Source organism: Pseudoliparis swirei, chromosome 22 (assembly GCF_029220125.1).
Source record: "Pseudoliparis swirei isolate HS2019 ecotype Mariana Trench chromosome 22, NWPU_hadal_v1, whole genome shotgun sequence".
NCBI classification, from domain to species: Eukaryota; Metazoa; Chordata; class Actinopteri; order Perciformes; family Liparidae; genus Pseudoliparis; species Pseudoliparis swirei.
The window spans coordinates 3,462,672-3,483,870 of NC_079409.1; the positions used below are offsets into that span (position 1 = coordinate 3,462,672).

At 47.3% G+C, this 21,199-nt stretch overlaps 1 protein-coding gene across 3 annotated transcripts in view; it reads left to right on the forward strand.

Annotated features, from left to right (window-relative positions):
• sema6e (sema domain, transmembrane domain (TM), and cytoplasmic domain, (semaphorin) 6E) overlaps window positions 1-21,199 on the forward strand; it is a 110,388-nt gene that overhangs the window by 35,763 nt on the left and 53,426 nt on the right. For all 3 annotated transcript variants that reach the window (XM_056443632.1, XM_056443635.1, XM_056443633.1), the window contains one exon: window positions 732-859. The gene's annotated coding sequence lies outside the window, so the exon portion shown is untranslated. The remainder of the gene's footprint in view (window positions 1-731; window positions 860-21,199) is intronic.

Sequence of the window (21,199 nt, forward strand, 5' to 3'; positions counted from 1 at the left end):
CATGAACGAGTCTCCTGAGACGAGCTTCAGGCAGATGGATAAAAAGTTTTTTAAAAGAAGAGTTTTGGGGTAAAAAAAATGAAGTCACAGGCAAAAAAAGAAACGACGGGTGATGCGTCGCATGACGAGCCTCTGAGAAAGAAATGTGTTACCAGGACGACTGTGAATACATTTCTAGGTCAGGATCCGAGACCGTGGACGTCGTCACTGATAACTCGCCGTCTTGTGTTTTCACAACCTTTGAACTAAAGAGACCGTATTTGGACTGAGGGGGAGTGACTTAGAGGCGCTGTATACATCTCTAGTGGAGACCTGTCAATCACCGTGTAGCCCCGCCCCTAAAGCATCCGCTGTTCTCAATGGACCGTGATGGACTAAATGAACATCACGCTGTGTTGAAGAAGACTTGAAACTAGAGATTGAGACATGGACTCATGTTTACGACATAAACACATTGGCGTATTAATACCTTTAAGTTCATGATTTTACAGTATTTATGTTATATTATGGATGTTGGGAATGAAAAGTATTTTCCCGGTAACATCTGGCTCTGTTTACGGCCTCCTCTGCTCGTGTTATCTGTGATGTTATGACAGCGGAGTTACTCAGGAGATCACACTAAGAGGAGTCGGAGCCCCTCCGTGTGTGTGTGGGGGGGGGGGGGGGGGGGGATCTCCAGCCTCGTGTTGGTCAACGCTCATCTTCATCTCCTTCCTCTTTCCTTCTCGCAGGAGGTGTGTTGAAGACTGAAGGTTCTTGGAGGGAGAACCTCACAGGGGGGTTCTCCACCCCTGACGCCCCTCCAGCCAAAGCAGCCTCCGAGACGCCCGGGAAGGGGAGGGGCCACAACAACCTCTCTGTGAGTCCAATAATCATTTTGTTGTTCTTCTTTTTTTGCATCGCACACGCCATCAACGTGTCGGCTCTTTTGACCTGGTTGCGGTTTTGGGAACACCAGACGTCTGTGGATCGATCCGGTTTCTTTAATAATAAAACATATTTGGTGCTCGTTCATCAACGGCGTCCAAGAGCATGTCGACAAAATAAGAAAATCAAACCATGCAGTCCTTTTTGCGGTCATTATGATGAATGTAGGGAATAGTAATGGCACATTTGCACGCTACAAATTCAAGATCACTTCCTGTGAGATTAGCCACAATAATGGAGACAGGGGTGGGGGGGTGACTGTGACTGCTAATGGCCTCCCCCCTTATCACACCAGTACCTGATTGCAGTTCCTGATTTTCAAGTGCTCTTTGAAAAGTGGCAAAAAGACTCTTGGGAGCTTTCAATCACAGCTCGGCCTCACACACACACACACACACACACACACAAACGGACTCGTGGACACACTTTATGTAACTCACAGGTTTTTTAGCTCCTATTTGCAGCGATGTAGCCGAATGCAAATCTCTTTATTCATTCGTTCTTTCTTTTATTCATCACTTTTTTTTTTTTAAAGCGGCGCCATTGTGCAGCGATCCTTCGTTTTTGGCCGGCTTTGCATATGTGTGTGTGTGTGTGTGTGCGTGTGTTTGTGCGACACAGGGGGGCCCATTGTGCGTCGGTCAAAGTGAATAGAAGCCCACCACTTTTGGGGGGAGGGCAACGTGGGGGGGGGGGGGGGGGACGATACGCGATGGTTTCGATGAGAAGGTCGAGCCCACGGGAGCGAGGTGTCGAACGGGATCGCTGGCACCGCGGTGGCACAGGACCCCCCCTCCCCCCCTTTCACAGCCGTTTCCTGCCTGTCGTTATTGATGACACAAAGGCGCATCAAAGGGGATGAAATGGGACAGAACGGCAGTCAAACGGGCGTGAAACATGATCAGACCGCCGAGCTGAATCGAGGTTTTATGGTGCCAACAAATGAGAGACGGAGAGAGAGAGAGAGAGACGGAGAGAGAGAGAGAGAGAGAGACACAGAGGCATTGCTTTCATATCTCGTCACCCACTCACTTGACAAGGCCGTGTCTGTGTCCACAAGTGAAGCACAGTTCGCTGCATACTTTGGATGCATGAACATTTGTTCACGGGCCGCACAACGAACACGAACGCGGCTCGGAGGACAAGAAGCGTCTCTGTGTGCGGCGCCACAACATCGGGGAGCTCCTCTCTACAACCGCTCTGTTTAGCTTTTACAGGGGGGGATGTTAATATTTGATGCAGTGCCCCCCCCTCCTCCTCCTCCCCCTCCTTCTTCTTCCTCCTTCCCAACGGGCCACCGGGCTCACGTTAAAGAACATTTTGCGGTGCGACCCAGATGTAAACACAGCCTCGCTCGGCCGTAAACATTTGTAATTGTGTTTTTCTCTCGCACACGACAAAAGACAATAAAGTACACCAAGCAAACAGGCGGTAGGGCGGGGGCGGGGCGGCTCCATCCCCCCGACTCCCTTCACGCCACGTCGACGTGCCACTTAATGGCGTATGGAATGGTTGTGCATGATTGGGTAGTCTCGATTGGCAGGGGGCAGCTCGCCCGGTAGCCCCTCCCATCAGTGTGTGAGTGGTACACCAGTGCATTTACCAAAGGATGAGGTAGTAAACGATTGTATTTTCATATGAATATTTTCCCTTGATGAAAAAATGTGTAGTGTTAATCATCCATTGTGAGCTGTAAACGTAAAATCGGTCATAAATCTCTCCCTAATATCTATTTTTTTAATTTGCATGAAAACCGCTCTGTAAAACGTTTTTATTCAAGTTTCTCTCCCCAGAAATGTTATTTGACAATTTTTACATTTCAGTTCAGAAATGGCTGAATAAAAGTCTGATACCGTGAGCCACGTAGAGCTGGAGTGGATGCGTACGCGACACGGGAACTTGAGACGGTCTACGGCCCGACCTCCCTTTCAACGCCAGAATTCACCTTTCGGTAGAATGCTCGTCTTCACGGAGAGCCTGAACGCACCACATTTGAACGTCGGCTCCTCGTTGGCGTTGTTTTTTATGACATCACGCATATGACGCTAACTGTCAACCGCGTCACCGCGACGGTGTTTGTTCCTCAGGTGGAGACGTGCGGCGGGTCCAGATTTAAATCCGGGGTGTCGCGGTCCCGCCTGAGACACCGGGGCTTTATTTATCTCGTCTTTGCCCTCTGATAAACTGCAGTTGACCTCTCTCACCGTTCCTCCTCCTCCCTCCCCCCTCCATCCTTTCCTTTGCTTTCCTCCCTCGCTCAATGTTAAACGAGGGCACGGCCGCGACGACTTGGCACGCGGGAGGCAGGCGGTGACGGGGGAGGAGACCGGTTGTCATGGCGAAGACGATGAATTCATCTGCGTGCTGAGAAGAAGAAAAAAGAAGCAAACCTACGCACATCGTGTAGTTACTTTTGGGTTACCTCCCCCCCCCCCCCCCACCACCACCACACACACCCCAGTGCACCAGCCCTCCGTCCCCATTAGTATCAATGACGTGTGCAGCGGAGGCGCTTGCTGCCTGTCAGAGTCGCTCCGCTCGGTGAGGCGGAGGGACGCCGAGGGATTTGGACCGGAGGAGACCCGGCTCAGACTAATGGAGGGCTGTGGGGACCCCGAGAGCCGCCACAACACGGCCTACCGCACGCCACTGATGTCCTGGACACGTCGCAGCATGCGGAGAGACGCCGTCTTCACCGTGTTTACCCATGAGCCTTTGCTGCAGCTTGACTAAAGATCCCCATTGGGTGTTTCTCTTCTTTTCTCCACTGCAACACGACTCCTGGTGAGATCACAGTTTGCCTGACGGCGCCGCTCATTAGGCCGCGTCCCGGGGATGTGGGCATGTTCCCCCGGTCGGGTGTTCGTGACAGCGGCGTTGGCATGGGATTCTAAAAGAAAATGCAGCTCCATCTTCGTCACCTCCATCTTGGTTTAAAGTCATGTGGACGCGGTCACCGTGGAGACGCCACACGTTGGTTTGCGGACGGATCTTTTGAAGCCTCAAGATTGACGTTTTGGACGTCGCCATCTTGGTTGTTGGTCTCCTCGTGTGACACGAGAGGGAGGAGTTGCAGTGCAGAGATTTTTGGTGTCCAAAATGTTAATTTGTTAAATTAACTCTCATGAAGTGAGAACTTCTCCCAGACCGGATAACGCCGTGGCAGCGACCTGTCAATCACCTTGTAGCCCCGCCCTAAAGCACACTCTGCTTGGTGGTCTATTTTGAATGATCCGTCATTTACTAAATATTGCATGTAGACTGAAACTAAACTTGTTCAATTGTGTGTTGTAGAACCTGTTTGACCTTGAACCTCAAAGGATGAGATGTGGTCTCTATCGATATAAAGATGCGTGGATGTGCGAATCGAATGCAACCTCGTGCCCCCCTCCACCATCTGTCAGGAACATCTGGCCCAACAGCAGTTCAGTGAAGGTCGTCTGTGGATCGGATTCTCTTTAATTCAATTCCGGCGTTCACTCTGTAAATTGCAGCTCCGGCTCTGCTCCCCTGGAACGCGACCGGGGAAAGCGTTTTCCCACGGTTGCGGTGGTATTCGGGAAAGCAAGATATAGATCCACAGACGTGACATCTGAGGAGCCGTGAAGGGCCGTCTGAGGAGCCGTCTGAGGAGCCACCTGAGGAGCCGTGAAGAGCCTTCTGAGGAACCACCTGAGGAGCCGTCTGAGGAGTCGTGAAGAGCCGCCTGAGGAGCCGCCTGAGGAGCCGTCTGAGGAGTCGTGAAGAGCCGCCTGAGGAGCCGCCTGAGGAGTCGTGAGGAGCCGTGAAGAGCCGTCTGAGGAGTCGTGAAGAGCCGTCTGAGGAGCCGTCTGAGGAGTCGTGAAGAGCCGTCTGAGGAGCCGTCTGAGGAGCCGCCTGAGGAGCCGTCTGAGGAGTTGTCTGAGGAGCCTTGAAGAGCCGCCTGAAGAGCCGTCTTGCGTGGGAGTCGCGAGGCTCCCTTTGGCACCTCGGGGCAGACCGCAGGGGGAAAAAACAATCAAAACATACACAAAGAAAAGAGAGAAGAGAGAGAGAGCTTTCCTCTCGAGCAGCAACAAAGGAGTCATCCAGTTATTGATCACCATCTGTTGCTGTTCGACGGCCATCTGGTGGTCTTCATCGACCTTTCCTCCCAATCGCGTCTTTCAAGGACTCATATTTGTGGCTTTCCGTCCCGACTGCGCTTTACATCTCCGGTCTGAAACAACGTTCTGGGATAACGAGCGAGGCATCGCTTCAAGCCGAGGTGAAAGTCGGCGTGCCCTCCAGAGCCGACCGGAGGCTGTTTTTATAATCACGATCCCAAACGGGTCGACCCGATTTATACACTCTCGTCTTGAAAACAACGCGTAAAGGTCACGAGGACTGTGAATCCTATCGTGGAGTTAAGCTTAATTTATGGTAATCTCCAGCAGGCAGTGGATAACGTTTTACTTTTGAGGGCAAAAACCAGAATGAATTCCATAACGATAAAGTGTTTCGCACCGTTAAAAGTTCTGTCGGCTTCACCCTTCAGATAACTCCTGCGCACATTTAAAATGGATCTGATTGGTCACCTGGCTGGGATCCAACGGGGGGGGGCGGGAGAGGGAACCGGATCTTTTGGCTTTCAGGCTTGACGGCAATGCCCTCTCTACCCAATCACAGAGCGGGAGAGAGACGGCGGTGGTGTTGTGTTCTGGGTCGGCCGCTATCAGAATCCACTTACCCTCCGAACTTAGTTTGCAAAGCCGCAGTGGATTTATCAATTTCCCTCGTGAGACTCGGGAGGCGAGAGGCTTCGAGCGAGACTCAAAGCCTCAAAGTGTCGTTAATGACAGAATGTGCTCCGTCGTTGAGGAGATTGATTAAAGAAAAGCCATTGGCCTAAAGGTCTTTAAGCACCGAGCGAAGACATCACTGAGACGGGAGGAAGGGATGAAGGGAGGAAGGGAATGGAACCGCAGAGATTAAAGGGACTTGTCCTCATCCCTCATTCGTGACCTCCGCCTGTTTTGAGTCCTTTCATTTGAACGCAGTCCTTTTTATATATATTTTTTTAAGAAGGGGTTGGCATTTCCATCGAGTGTGTTCCTAAAACGCCGCTGAAAGTTGCCCGAAATTAATCTCCTCGCGGCCTCTTCGTTTCCTTGCCGTAGAGAATTTAACTTTTTATTAAAAACGCTGCGCGAGCTCACAAATCAGCGCGGCCGTGACAGCGTGGTGTTATTACCATAGTTGTAAATGTGCCGGCACCTTGTGTTTATATATATATATATATATATATAATTGAAAATGTTTTTTTTTATATTTATGTGTTACTTATATGTGTTATATTATAAATTATTCATAAAGTGCTTTCTCCAGCAAATCAAAAGGTCAAAGAAAAAAGTTTCCCCTCAAAACATATGTATATATATACATATATATAACATTTTTTAAATGTTGTATTTATTATATTTATGTTATATATATATATATACTGATATGTGTTATATATATGTGAGTTATATATACATATGTGTATATGTAACACATATAAGTAACATATAAATGTTATATATATATACATATGTGTATATATGTATAAGTAACATATATATATATATGTTACTTTTATGTGTTATCTATATATATTATTTTTATATATATGTGTATATATATATATTTTGAGGGGAACCTTTTTTTCTTTGACCTTTTGGTTTTCTGGAGAAAGAACTTTATGAATAATTTCTAACTCCAATGACTATTATATTTGACGCAGGAGATGCTCCAACCTTCCCCATGGTCCAGCATTAAAAGAAGTCAACGGAAACAGCAACACATCGTTATATCGTATTGCGATATAGTTGGCGAATCTCAATCTTACAAAAATCTTGACTCGGCGGTGATTCTTGGGATAAGTGTCAAATGAGTGCAGCTCCACACAAACATTGATTTTTATTTAAAATACCAGTGTCACCTCTAAAAGCCTTGTGAACAAAAAACCTGTGCAAATATGGACCTAAGCTTCTCAAATCATGGTAATTTATTCCTTTGGTGAAACCTCCAAACCCGATCGCTGTCCCTCCGGATACAGTACAGATGTCTTATTTCTAATTCCGTGACTAAATTACCATGTGCACATTCCTGAGAAACTTTACGGTTGTAGGAGTCCTGTAGATACACCGGAGACAACTTCAAACAATCTCCCCCTTGTTTATTATCCCGCCTCACCAATCGAAGAAGACGCGCCAGAAAAGAAGCTCGCACCACCTATTTTTCCCTTATTTTTTATTTTAGTGAATATTTTTTTATCTTCACCGCTAGAACAAACTCCCCGCCCTTCTGTTCTTAAGGCGAGCGACGGCGTAAATTATTGAAAAGAGAATACATTTGTTTCTAGCTGTCGTACCCATACCCCCCCCCCTCCCCCCTTCTCCACAGAGGCTCGCACGTCGTGAAAAATATGCCACGATTAAGCATCAAGGTCATCGTTCCTCCAGAGGGCTCAAAAGTCATCTTGCGGAGCGAGCCAATAAGAGGCCCGGGGGCGAACGATGAAGTCCCCGGGATGCTTTGACGAACCTCCTGTCGTCGTCGTTGCCAGGGGCGACAAATTAAAGTGTCAGCAGCCGCCGCCGCGCTGGCATCTCATTACCTGTGTGGTCACCACGATAAGTCTGCAGAGGGGGAGGAGGAGGAGGAGGCTCAATTGTACTTGTGACATTGTCTTCGTGACATTGTCCTTGTGACCTTGTACTTGTGACCTTGTCCTTGTGACATTGTCCTTGTGACATTGTCCTTGTGACCTTGTCCTTGTGACATTGTACTTGTGACATTGTCCTTGTGACATTGTACTTGTGACATTGTCCTTGTGACATTGTACTTGTAACATTGTCTTCGTGACATTGTCCTCGTGACCTTGTACTTGTGACATTGTCCTTGTGACATTGTCCTCGTGACATTGTCCTTGTGACCTTGTACTTGTGACATTGTCCTCGTGACATTGTCCTTGTGACCTTGTACTTGTGACATTGTCCTTGTGACCTTGTACTTGTGACATTGTCTTTGTGACATTGTCTTTGTGACATTGTCTTCGTGACATTGTCCTTGTGACCTTGTCCTTGTGACATTGTCCTTGTGACCTTGTACTTGTGACATTGTCCTTGTGACCTTGTCCTTGTGACATTGTTTTTGTGACCTTGTACTTGTGACATTGTCCTTGTGACCTTGTCCTTGTGACATTGTCCTCGTGACATTCTTTTTGTGACATTGTTTTTGTGACATTGTCCTTGTGACATTGTCCTTGTGACCTTGTCCTCGTGACATTGTCCTTGTGACATTCTTTTTGTGACATTATACTTGTGACCTTGTGACCTTGTACTTGTGACATTGTTTTCGTGACATTGTCCTTGTGACCTTGTACTTGTGACATTGTCCTCGTGACATTGTTTTTGTGACATTGTCCTTGTGACATTATACTTGTGACCTTGTCCTTGTGACCTTGTACTTGTGACATTGTTTTCGTGACATTGTCCTCGTGACATTGTCCGGTAAAACCGACATAAATGAAGTCATCGTGCCAGGTCGAGATGAATTGATTGATGGAAGGATGGTCTGAGTCCTGATTGGAGGACTCCGAAGCAGGACCGTAATGACTGTTAGGAGATCGAGACGGAGATACGAGCTTATCCTCCTGAAGTGCTGCACAGGTGACACTATTTCAAGTGAGCTCTGGGCTTCAATACACAACACATCAGACACCACGAGCAGCCGACAGACGGACCCCGGGTGCTTGATGCCTCTGATGCCGCCTCGGAAAAAAAGCGAATCCGATAAGATCTGTCAGCCTGGTGGAGGTCTCACGATCTGCATCTCATTCGTCAACGTGGAACACGGCTTGTTTTCTCCAACTCTGACCCCGACAGCCGCCGGCAACAGGCACCGACAAAGATGTTTCATACAGAGAGCGTGTCTGCTGCTTTGTTCGTTTTATGTTTATCCATATATATATATTTAAATAAAATATATATATATATTTATGTATTCATATATATATAATGTATTTATATATATATTTAAATAAATGTATATATATATACATTTATTTATATACAGTATATGTATGTGTATGTATATTTATATATATATATGTGTGTGTGTGTATATATATATACATTATATTTATTTATGTATTCATATATACATTATATTTATTTATGTATTCATATATATATTTATATATATATACTGTATTCATATACATATATATATGCATATATTTATTTATATATATAAATATAATATATTTATATATATATATGTATGGATGGATGCTCTATTAAGTGTTTCTAAGAAGCACTACAAGTGTTTGGAGCATTTCATAATGCGTCTTTCCAAAGAGCTCGATGTCTGCAGCAAGTTAATTTGCATTTATTGCAGATTCCCGACGTCCTCTTTGCTTCTTCTTCTGGTGATGGAGCGTCGCCGCGCTCCGTGAACACAGAATGTCCCCACGGTGCTTAATTGCGCCAGGTGTTTAAATTGCAGGCTATCAGGAAGGTCGCCGGCCGCTCGGCTCTCGGCGCGTTCGCCTCGTTCCGACGACTCCGACCGGTCGGTGGAGTAATTCAGCCCCGGTGATGATGTGGAGCCGCCCGCCTGCATCTGAGTGCTGGAATTGATTGTCTGGCTGACTCCAGATCAGTGAGCTGTGAGATGCTGTCATCCCACACACACACGCACACACACACACACCCCTGTCTTTTTCCTGTCTAGATTTACTGTCAGCGCTCCGGGATGGACGGACGTGTTTGGGCTTCATGAGATAAATGAAGTGAGGGAAGCGGAGGCGCTGCCGGCTGTTGAGTCCCGTTGTGTTTAGAAGAAGTCGTGACGCGTGACAGCTGTTATAACGCTGAGGTCCCAATCAGGCCGCCGGCTTCTCTCCTTCTCCTCCTCTTTCTCCTCCTCCTCTTTCTCTTTCTCCTCCTCCTCCTCCTCTTTCTCCTATTCATTCTCATTCTTTTACTTCTTCTTTTTCTTCTTCTGCCTCTAATTCTTCTTCTTCTCTCTTCTATCATCTTCTTCTTCCTTTTCTGCCACTTCTTCTGCTTCTCCTTCTTTTTCTTCTCCATCTTCTTCTTCTGCCTCTTCTTTTCTGTCTTCTTTTTCTTCTCCTTATTCTTCTGTCGCTTCTTCTTCTTCTTTCTTCTATCCTCTTCTCCTTCTTTTTCTGCTTCTCCTTCTTTTTCTTCTACTTCTCCTTCTTCTTTTTCTGCTTCTTCTACTTCTTCTTCTGCTTCTTCTTTTTCTGCTCCTTATTCTTCTTTTTTGTCTTCTCCTTCTTTTTCTTCTCCTTCTTATTCTTCTTCTTTCTTCTATCCTCTCCTTCTTTTTCTGCTTCTCCTTCTTTTTCTTCTGCTTCTGCTTCTTCTTTTTCTTCTCCTTATTCTTCTGCCTCTTATTCTTCTTTTTCGTCTTCTCCTTCTTTTTCTTCTCCTTCTTATTCTTCTTCCTCTTCTTCTTCTTTCTTCTATCCTCTTCTCTTTCTGCCTCTTCTGCTTCTCCTTCTTTTTCTTGTTGTTGTTGTTGTTCTTCTTCATCTTCTTCTTCTTCTCTCATCTTCTGGCGCGCGACGTCGCCGGAGCTCGAACGTTGGAGCTTGTTTACATTTGAGCATTAAACTAAATAGATAAATGGAAGCGTATAGTCTAATGATCGGCGTCTCCGTGCGGAGCGCGGTCGCCCCGGTGACGATGACGGAGTGTTTAATCTTCCCGTGGACGTCGAGGCGCGCGGCCGTGGTGAGGAAGCCATTATCTTCTGGGCCCAGAAGCCCCTTGATTTATATTTGCCTTCATCGGCTTCGACCAAAAAGCCGTTTATAAAAAGGCGCCCGCTGCTCTCGAGTTCAACCAAATGTACTTTTGCCCCGCCCCCCTCCCCCGGGCGCCGGCTGTTTGATTGCCCCTGCTAACGAGGGGTGTGGAGGCAGAGGAGGGATCCTCAGCCGCTATTTGTCTTCCTTCTGATCAACGCTCCACCGCTCCGCTCGCACGCCTGTGATATTCCGAGGAGTGAGCTCCGTGTCCGGGGAATCAGCTGGAGGCCTCCTTGCGGCGTGGATGAAGAGATTTGCGCGGCGGCGAGGAAACGAGGGGCGCGATTTGGTATCCGTCCCACGCTCGTGGCGGCAACGGGGTCACACTTGAGAGAAATGCCCGTCGTGGATTCGTTGAATAGAAAAAGTCTCGGTGGATTGATAATACATGCAGGATGTCTCCCCCCCACCCCCCCCTCCCCCCCTCCAAATGAGTTCAGGTCGTACTGCTGCCTATAACTCCGGTCTTGTATCCGGCAACATGGACGAGTACAAGGCAGCGGTCTATGGACTGAGGAGGGCGGTGAAGGAGGCCAAAAGGAGGTACCGAGACAGAGTGGAATCACAGATGGAGCAGCGCGACACCAGGCGCCTATGGCAGGGGCTACGGACTATTACAAACTACCAGAGCAGACCCCGCGCAATGGTGAGTGCCGACGCATCCCTAGCGGACGACCTGAACTCATTTTATGCACGGTTTGAGGCTAGCAACAACAGCGCTAGCTCGCCGCTAACAACAACACCGTTAAGCGTAGCCGAGGTGAGTTCTACCGCTGGGGATGAACACACACTCTCTGTGACCGAGCACAGTGTGAGGAGGGCTCTGTTGAGGGTGAACACCAGGAAAGCTGCAGGTCCAGATGGCATATCTGGGCGAGTACTGAAGACCTGTGCTAACCAGCTAGCTCCAGTGTTCACCACAATATTCAACCTCTCCCTGGCTGAGTCCGTGGTCCCCGCCTGCTTCAAGAGATCCACTATTGTCCCTGTGCCCAAGAATGCTTCTCCAGCATGTATGAATGACTACCGACCGTGGCCCTCACCTCGGTGGTCATGAAATGCTTTGAGAGGCTGATAAAGGACTACATCTGCGCCTTCCTCCCTTCCTCCATGGACCCGCTGCAGTTTGCTTATCGCCCAAACAGATCCACGGATGATGCTGTCTCCCAGGTACTGCACACCACACTCTCTCATCTGGACAGCCAGAGGGGGCTATGTGAGACTGCTGTTCATTGATTATAGTTCAGCTTTCAACACCATAGTCCCTCCAGACTGGCCTGCAAGCTGATTGAGCTGGGATTGAACACCCCCCTGTGTGCTTGGATCCTGGACTTCCTGACCGCCAGGCCACAGGTGGTCAGGGTGGGCAGACACACCTCCAAATCCTCACCCTGAACACAGGATCCCCAGGGTTGCGGCCTCAGCACCCTACTGTGCTACCTGTACCCACATGACTGTGTGGCCAGGTTCGACACCAATACCATCATCAAGTTTGCGGATGACACAGTGGTGGTGGGCCTGATCTCCGACAACGACGAGAAGGCCTACCTGGAGGAAGTTGCTGATCTGTCACTCTGGTGCCAGGACAACAGCCTCATCATGAATGTCACCAAAACTAAGGAGCTGATTGTGGACTTTAGGAAGGTACAACAACAGAGGACGTACTCACCACTGGGGATTAACGGGACTACTGTGGAGAGGGTGAGCGGGTATAAATACCTGGGAGTCCACATCACCGAGGATCTGACATGGTCAACAAACACAGACACTCTGGTGAGAAAGGCAAGGCAGCGCCTCTACCACCTCAGGCAGCTGAGGAAATTTAAAGTTTCCCAGAGGATCCTTCAGTCCTTCTACTCTGGAGCTGTAGAGAGCGTCCTGACAGGAAGCATCACAGCCTGGTTTGGCAACTGCTCCGCTCAGGACAGGAAGGCTCTGCAGAGAGTAGTGCGTTCGGCTGAGCGCACTATTGGAACTACACTCCCCACCCTGCAGGACTTGTACACCAGGAGGTGCAGAACCAGAGCCGGCAGGATCATGAAGGATCCTCACCACCCCAACAACAGACTGTTTCAGCTGCTGCGGTCAGGCAGGCGCCCGTAGTCACGCTGCAAGAACAGAGAGACTGAGACGGAGTTTCTTTCCTCAGGCCATCAGGATTGTGAACTCCGACCTCACCAGGACCCCCACATAGACCCACACAACTGCCCCTCTTAGGCACACACACACACACACACACACACACACACACACACTTACTGTAAATATTGTGTTTTTTATTTGTAAATAGTGTGTACTTGTTGCCCTTGCACATTCCTGCTGAGCATTGCCACTTTCATTTCACTGCACACCCTGTGTGTGTATGTGACAAATAAAACATCTTGAATCTTGAATCTTGAATCTTGAAAAGGAAGCTCAAAGAGTTTGGAAATGCACACGGTGCAGCAGGCTAATTGGTACTGCGGGGATGGAGATCAAAGAGGCTCCGGCGTGTTTCAGTGGAGGAGTCTCAGCGTCCTCGGCTGCAGCGTCCTAGGCTAGAGTGTCTTAGGCTAGAGTGTCTTAGGCCGGAGCGTCCTCGGCGAAGGAAAAGGCGCCCCGGGCTGTGATGGCAGCCTGTAAAGCTGCCGGATGGTCGTCTTTGTGTAGCTGTCGTTCTTTTGCTCCTCCTCTGTGCTCCTCCTCTGTGCTCCTCCTCTGTGCTCCTCGCCGCTCCGCTCTCTTACTTAAGGAGGCGTCTCGTATTGAACCGTGTACCCGTCTGTTAAGAAAAGGTCGCCGACGGTCCGCGTGTTTGGTGCTTGTGAGCGATCCGGCTGCGTCCCAGAGGTCGACACGGCCTCCGCTTGATTCACTTCGCTTACTTTAAAAAAGAAAATGTTTTAAAACATAAGAGACGCCTCTTCGACGTGTTTCCCTCCGTCGTAGCTCGATTAAAAATTGAGTTTGGGCGAGAGACGACACGCCTCCCGTCCTCGTTCAGACGGATGTGAGTCTGATCCTCGTCGTCAGGCCTGCTGACGCGTGAGCTCCCTCCTCCTCGGAGGAGGAGGATTCCTCTGGACCGCTTTCTGCTGACTGGCGGCAGAATGAGAGCGCTCTAGAAACCCGGTTCTGTGATCAAAGTCGTGCAGGCCGACACACACACACACACACAACTAAAGCCTTTAGCCTTCAGCGAAAGGGATTATATCTGCTATATTTCTCCTTCTTCCGTGATAACGAGTGCCGCTGCGTGTCCATGATGTGCGTGCAGTAGATTTGCAGGTTCACGGTGTTATACCGTTTATTCGGTATCATCACCATCCCGCCGATCATGTCGGCGGCTCGTCTTTCGTTCTACACCAGAGGGATGATGCTCTTTTTAAATGAAAATTTGAACGCGCAGCCGTTTAAAAAAAAAAAAAAAATGCTGTTCGTTGCAACCGACACGTCCGCCCTTCGCTCAGCGATTTCCTCTTCCCGATGCCGCTCTGCGGCGTCAGGGCCCCCAACTCTACGTATCCCCGAGGGGGGGGGGCGTCCTCAGGGCAATAAATCGGCGGGGTCGGATTAGAGTCCCTGAAAATAGAAAAGGGAAAATGGAAGCACCCACAAAATGACAGACAACAACCCCCCCCCCCCCCCTCTCTTGCTCTGCAGTTCGTAGCCTCGGGGGGGGGGCGGGTATCCGATGATGACGCCCTTGAGGGAATGACGGTGCTTGGATTTCTGTCAATACAGGGTTCAGGTAGTGTTTCTCAATAACACTCTGAATTATTGATGGCGGAGAGATTGAGGGGGGGGGGGGAGTTGTTAACATTTGCTTTTTTGTGGCCGGCATATTTTAAACCGATCTGATTGGCCGAACCCAGAGGTACGGCTGATTTAAGACGTCCGAGGATTTAAGGATTATCTGGAGATTAATCTGAATGATTGAATGGAGAGGATTCCTCCACATCACCCCTCTGGGCCTTCTTCTTCTTCTTCTTCTTCTTCCCCCCATTGCAAGAAGACGCTCGGTGCCTGCAGCGGTTTGCTGATCGATCAGAGAACCGTCTCGCTGTCTGAGGTTCTCGTAGTTCCCACCGTGTGAAGTCTGGCCAGCTCGCCGTCTCTTAGAGAGTGATGCCCATGAAAGCGGCGGCGAGCTGAACTGTAGTCGGATTCCTATTGGATGCTGGATGTTCAGCGAGGGGCCCCGATTGCTCGTGAACCACGGATTGATGACAGTTCAGCTAATCGTAGAAGGAAATTCATTATCGGCTGATGTTCAGTCAAAATATGTGATTTAATGATGATTAGTGAATGTAGTAAACGGATCTGTGTGATCATCCACAGGAGCTCACGTACCTGCAGTCGTGCGTTCAAGCTTCATTCAGTCAGAAAGGTTCTTTATATATTATCATTTTGTGCATTTTAGTTTTTCGGCCAAGAAACTTGCATTAATACAGTTGTTTGAAGATGTTTTCACAGCTATATATAGATAGATATTAAAGATAATTATGACCTGTGTAGCTCCCTGTTAGCTACCTAGCTTTAGCAACTGAGAAGAAATCCTTAAGTATTGCCGAGACTTATTTTCATCAATGAAAATACAAAATTTGTATATCGTGATCATTTTTCTCGGGTTTGTGCTTTAACACAACATTTAGTTAGTTTGGGCTCATCAGCGATTGCCAATCGGTATTGGTGGTAAAGAACTCAAAGCGATAACCACCTGAAACGTGGTTGTTTTTTTAAATCAGTGATACGCCGACAAAATACATGTTGAAACCGTTTTCACTTTGACATCAAACCCCTAAAGATCAAGAGTACGAAAGGAGGCTCTGGTCTGTGGGGACCCTTCGATGAGTCTGGGGTTGACAACCCGTGGCCTCTGCAACGGGACCGACCGTCACTTGTCTGAACTCTGCGGAAGAGGCCCCCCCCCCCCCAGGGATCAGACTGAGTGATGTTGATGGCAAGGGGGGTCCCAACCTCTCCTGACAGACAAATCTCATCCTGGAAGCCCCCCTGCCCCCCCCCCCCCCAATGCAGACTCTACGAGAATGGGACTGCATTACACTGACACCGGGCGGTTGACATGCTAATCCAAGAACTGAAGGACTCCGGGGACCATCGATTTTTCTATTCTTGGTATATAAAAAAAAGCGGCGAGAAGCCAGCCATCACTCCTCTTTGACCGGAGGATGCTAATTCTGAGCCTTTGAAATAACCCCCGAAGATCCCCCAGGCTCCTCTCTCGGACGTGTTTGTATTCAACAGCCTTAGACGTCGAGCGTCCGTCTGCTCGGTGACAGGCAACGCCGGAAATCCAAAGTCTGCCATCGGCTTCGAGAGTCAAAGTAGACGGGTAACGGGACAAAGCTACCGGCGCTGTTGGTTACGTTGGATTTCTGAACAGTGAGCGTTTATTCCTATCAAACCTTTTTGACCTCCACACTCAATTAATGGATGTTTTTTTGCAGTTTAAAAAAAAAAAATTTGACAGAGAAAAATGGTGTTTGAAATCACCATCAGAACCCACAGAGAACGGTTTGAAGCAGCTTTTCACTTTTATTAGAGGTCGATCACGGTCGCAATTAAAAAAAGTTATTCTCTTGAATGTCCTAAAAGCGTCACGATTGGCTCTTAAAGCGGCACATCTTTTCCAATCCTTGATCCCAACCATAGACTGACGCTACCGGTTCTGTCGCCTTGAGTCCTTTGGTTCTGTAGCGTTGAGTTCTTCGGTTCTGTATCCTTGAGTTCTTTGGTTCTGTGTCCTTGAGTTCTTCGGTTCTGTGTCCTTGAGTTCTTCAGTTCTGTAGCCTTGAGTGCTTTGGGTTCTGTATCCTTGAGTCCTTTGGTTCTGTAGCCTTGAGTGCTTTGTTTCTGGAGCCTTGAGTTCTTTGGTTCTGTATCCTTGAGTTCTTTGGTTCTGTATCCTTGAGTTCTTTGGTTCTGTAGCCTTGAGTGCTTTGGGTTCTGTATCCTTGAGTTCTTCGGTTCTGTAGCCCTGAGTGCTTTGGGTTCTGTATCCTTGAGTACTTTGGTTCTGTCGCATTGAGTTCTTCGGTTCTGTCGCCTTGAGTCCTTTGGTTCTGTATCCTTGAGTTCTTCGGTTCTGTAGCCTTGAGTTCTTCAGTTCTGTAGCCTTGAGTTCTTCGGTTCTGTATCCTTGAGTTCTTCGGTTCTGTATCCTTGAGTTCTTCGGTTCTGTAGCCTTGAGTGCTTTGTTTCTGTAGCCTTGAGTTCTTCGGTTCTGTATCCTTGAGTTCTTTGGTTCTGTATCCTTGAGTTCTTCGGTTCTGTATCCTTGAGTGCTTTGGGTTCTGTGTCCTTGAGTTCTTTGGTTCTGTATCCTTGAGTTCTTTGGTTCTGTAGCCTTGAGTGCTTTGGTTCTGTATCCTTGAGTTCTTTGGTTCTGTATCCTTGAGTTCTTCGGTTCTGTATCCTTGAGTTCTTCGGTTCTGTAGCCCTGAGTCCTTCGGTTCTGTAGCCTTGAATTCCTTCAGGTTCTTTTTGCCCGTCGCCATCTTGGATTCTCGCCGTTGTCAACTTGATTTTTGTTTGCGTCCAGTGAACAGAAGTGACCATATTTGGACTGCGGAGGAGTGACGTATACGTCTCTGGTAGCAACCTGTCAATCACCTTGTAGCCCCGCCCCTAAAGCATACCCTGCCTGACGGTCTATTTGACTCTAAATGGACCATAATTTACAAAAATGAACATCATGCTGTATTGAAGAAAACTTGAAACGAGAGATTTGGACCATAAGCTCACGTTTACTCCTGAGGGAATACATCAAGTAGTCATCTTCTTCTCGACGTCACAATTGGACTTATTTTCACAACCAGACGAGTCTCTTCCACTTCAGAAGCAGAGGTCTCCTCCGCCTGACACCAATTCCAATTTGCAGCGACGACATCTCCGTGGTTAAACACTGCAGATCTGTCAAGGCTACGTCACAGGTAGCGAGGTGCAGGAGCTCATGCACAGAGGAATTGAGGACTTAGTGTAGATTAACACAGATGTCAAAAGGTTCCACATTTTAAAAAACAACAAAGTCCAAAACGGGGCAGGCAGGGTCAGATACGACAGACAGGACGACGGAAAAAAGACAACAATCCAGCAACAGACAAGGGAAAGAGTGGCACAATATATAGGGGGGAAAACAGGTGTATGACATGAGACATTAACGAGACGAGAGTGGCTGAGGGCAGGTGCAGGGAATGACACAATCAAGGAGACAGAGGAGACACAGAGAAGACACAGTAGACACAGAGGAGACACAGAGAAGACACAGAACAGAAACTTACAAGATCTAATAAGCAGTGAGAAGTGTCTCCCGTCGGAGAGGGTTGCAGTTGAAATCACTGCTGGGCAAAAAGGAAAAAAAACAATCTCTCCGAACACAACGGCGTCTTCAGATATTCCCGATGCGGGTTCCACATCGTCTGCTTTGTGACGTGTGACTCGTGGGACGGCCGGCGGTCCGCTGAACCCGCCCACCCCGAGCCCTTCAGGGACATCACGGCTCGAGCCTCGACAACGAGGCGTTTGTCTCGGCGAGCGCCGTTCAGATCATGTGTTGTTTTTCCTTCCACCGTCTTATTAAGATTCCCATGTGGATGTTTTGACAACACCAACAAAATCCTCAGGCAGGTTTTTTTGGTTTTTTTTTACATGCTGGAAAATAGACAACTTGACAACCCTGTTATTATTTTTGTAATGCAAATGGAAAACTGACATTTTGAGTCAATGTTTTTATTAATATTCACAGCTGCCAGGATTGAGACGCCCTCACAACACAGCAGCGGTCGTCGTTGTCGTTGTTGTTGTTGTAGGTCTGTAAAGGGCGCCGGGCTCCACGTGTCCATGTGCATGCATTTTTATAACACCATCCTTCAAATATATTTGACAATCGGGGCTTATTTGTCTCTCCCCCCCCCCCCACCAGTGAGCGCTGCTGCCTTTGTTGCTTTATTACAATAAAAATACAAAATAAACTCAAATGTTTCTAACCTCATATATTACGCCGGCTCGGTTCGCGGGGCCCGCCGAGAGCAGAGGCTAACGTGGCTAATTGTGTCTGAAATCATGGAGGAGTCCGGGGGGGGGGGGGAGGCGCTCATTATTCCGGGCCCGTGTGTGCCACAAATATGTCAGCAGATGGGAGGGTAGACGGGGCTTAAAGACGTCTCACAGCCGAAGGGGGGCCGAGAGATATCCGAGTGCACAGAGGTGAGAAGTCCACTCTATTCTAAAAGTGGATTAGCCGGAGCGCCGTCTCCGACAGGAGGCGTCCCCGGAGCCGACGGGGGCCACGCGGTCCACGCGGTTGATTGAGGATGAACTGGAGTTGTGAACTGGAATTCTGGATTTCCAATGAGATTATTATAATTTTTATGATGCGACTGCACTTCTCGGACAAGCGGGGACACGCACACACACACACACACACACACACACCTTTCAGACTGCACAGGAAGTCATTAACTGATTCAACTTAGTGTTGTTGACACGCATATATATGCATTTGGCGGTAAACTTGGGCGCTCGAAGTGCGTGTGTGTGTGTGTATGTGTGTGTGTGTGTGCGTTGAAAAGGTCAAGAAACGGGACGATCAGCCATCTCGCATGTCAGGACGGTGTCGGAGCTGGAACGGAACCAAATCAGAGCCGTAACCTTTAATACGGACATTGTTAAATGTTTTTATTTTTTTTTAATGAATTTAAATGTCAGGATTTTGCAGAATATAGCCATTTCCCCAGCAGGGTCACTGAAGTATATCAAAACTGGCTCCGTAACATGCTGCGTTAATGAGGGATTCTTTTTGGTACAAATACCAAGTATTAAAAAAAAATTCAATACCTTGAATATTAGAATATATGATACACCTTTAATACTTCATATAAGCTTGTTTTTCTCCCCTTTTCCTTCTTATTTAACATCTCTCACTTTTTTTATGTCTTTTTGTTCATGTCTAGTAGGACTAATAACTTTATGATTTACGGAAGGCTTTTTTAAATCCCCCGATGTGGTCTTATTTACGACTCTATAAGCCTCATGTCAATATTTGGTAAATAAAGCCGATCTTTCTCTGGATGATCACATCGTGACGAAGCGCGAGTTGTTTTTTACGTTGCAACAGACTGAGCCGACGGGTTTTAGTCTGGAAAAAGGCCGAGGGCCACGGCGGCTCCGACTAACCGGTCCTATGGGTAGAACAAAGGAGCTTTTATGTTCGCTGCATTGTGTCCATGATAACATGTGTATCTGTCTGTGATGGCGGTGTTGTGGTTATTTGGGCCGTTGTAGGTATTTAAAATACATAGTCGGGTTATGTGGTTAACATTCAGGGCCAAATATATTAAAGAGGAAGGAAAAAAGAGGAAATTCTCTGATATTTCAAGAGTTAACTCTCAGATTTCTGATGAACAAACTTGAATCATCTCTAAAGGTTTTCATTATACATTTTTGAAGAAAAAGAAATCCGTCAAGGATCGCTTCACTATGCGAGGTTAGATCACATTAATAGCAAGTGCTAAATATATACACTACCGTTCAAAAGTTTGGGGTCACTTAGAAATGTCTTTATTTTTCAAAGAAAAGCAGTTTTTTCAATAAAGATAACATAAATCAAAAATACACACTATACATTGTTAATGTGGTAAATGACTATTCTAGGTGGAAACGTCTGGTTTCTAATGAAATATCTCCAGAGGTGTATAGAGGCCCATTTCCATCAACTATCACTCCAGTGTTCTGATGGTACATTGTGTTTGCTCATCACCTTAGAAGACTAATGGATGATTAGAAAACCCTTGTGCAATTATGTTAGCACAGCTGAAAACAGTTATGCTGGTGATATAAGCAATACAACTGGCCTTCCTTTGAGCTTGAAGTTTGAAGAACAAAATTAATACTTCAAATATGAATCATTATTTCTAACCTTGTCAATGTCTTGACTATATGTTCTATTCAATTTTCAATTCATTTGATAAATAAAAGTGAGTTTTCATAGAAGACACGAAATTGTCTGGGTGACCCCAAACTTTTGAACGGTAGTGTACGTTATTATATTGGTATCATTCATGTTTATTACCGCACACAGGAAGAACAATGGAGGCTTGTGTGTTCCCTTCAGGGCTTCAGAAGCGGTGTTCTTTAGGATTCCTCTAATGACCCGCTGACGAAAGAAAATGTACAAGAGCTCGAACATGAGAATCAAGTCGCTCTAAAGCCCGGCACACAAAGCCGCTCCATCAGGTGCATCGGCCACATATATTGTCCACATGCTGCATATATCGTCCTCATTTAGCATTTAATATCGTCCTCATATATCGTATATATCGTCCACATATATCGTATATATCGTCCACATATACCATTTCATATTGTCCTCATATATTGTGTATATTGTCCTCATATATTGTGGATTTCGTCCTCATATACCATATT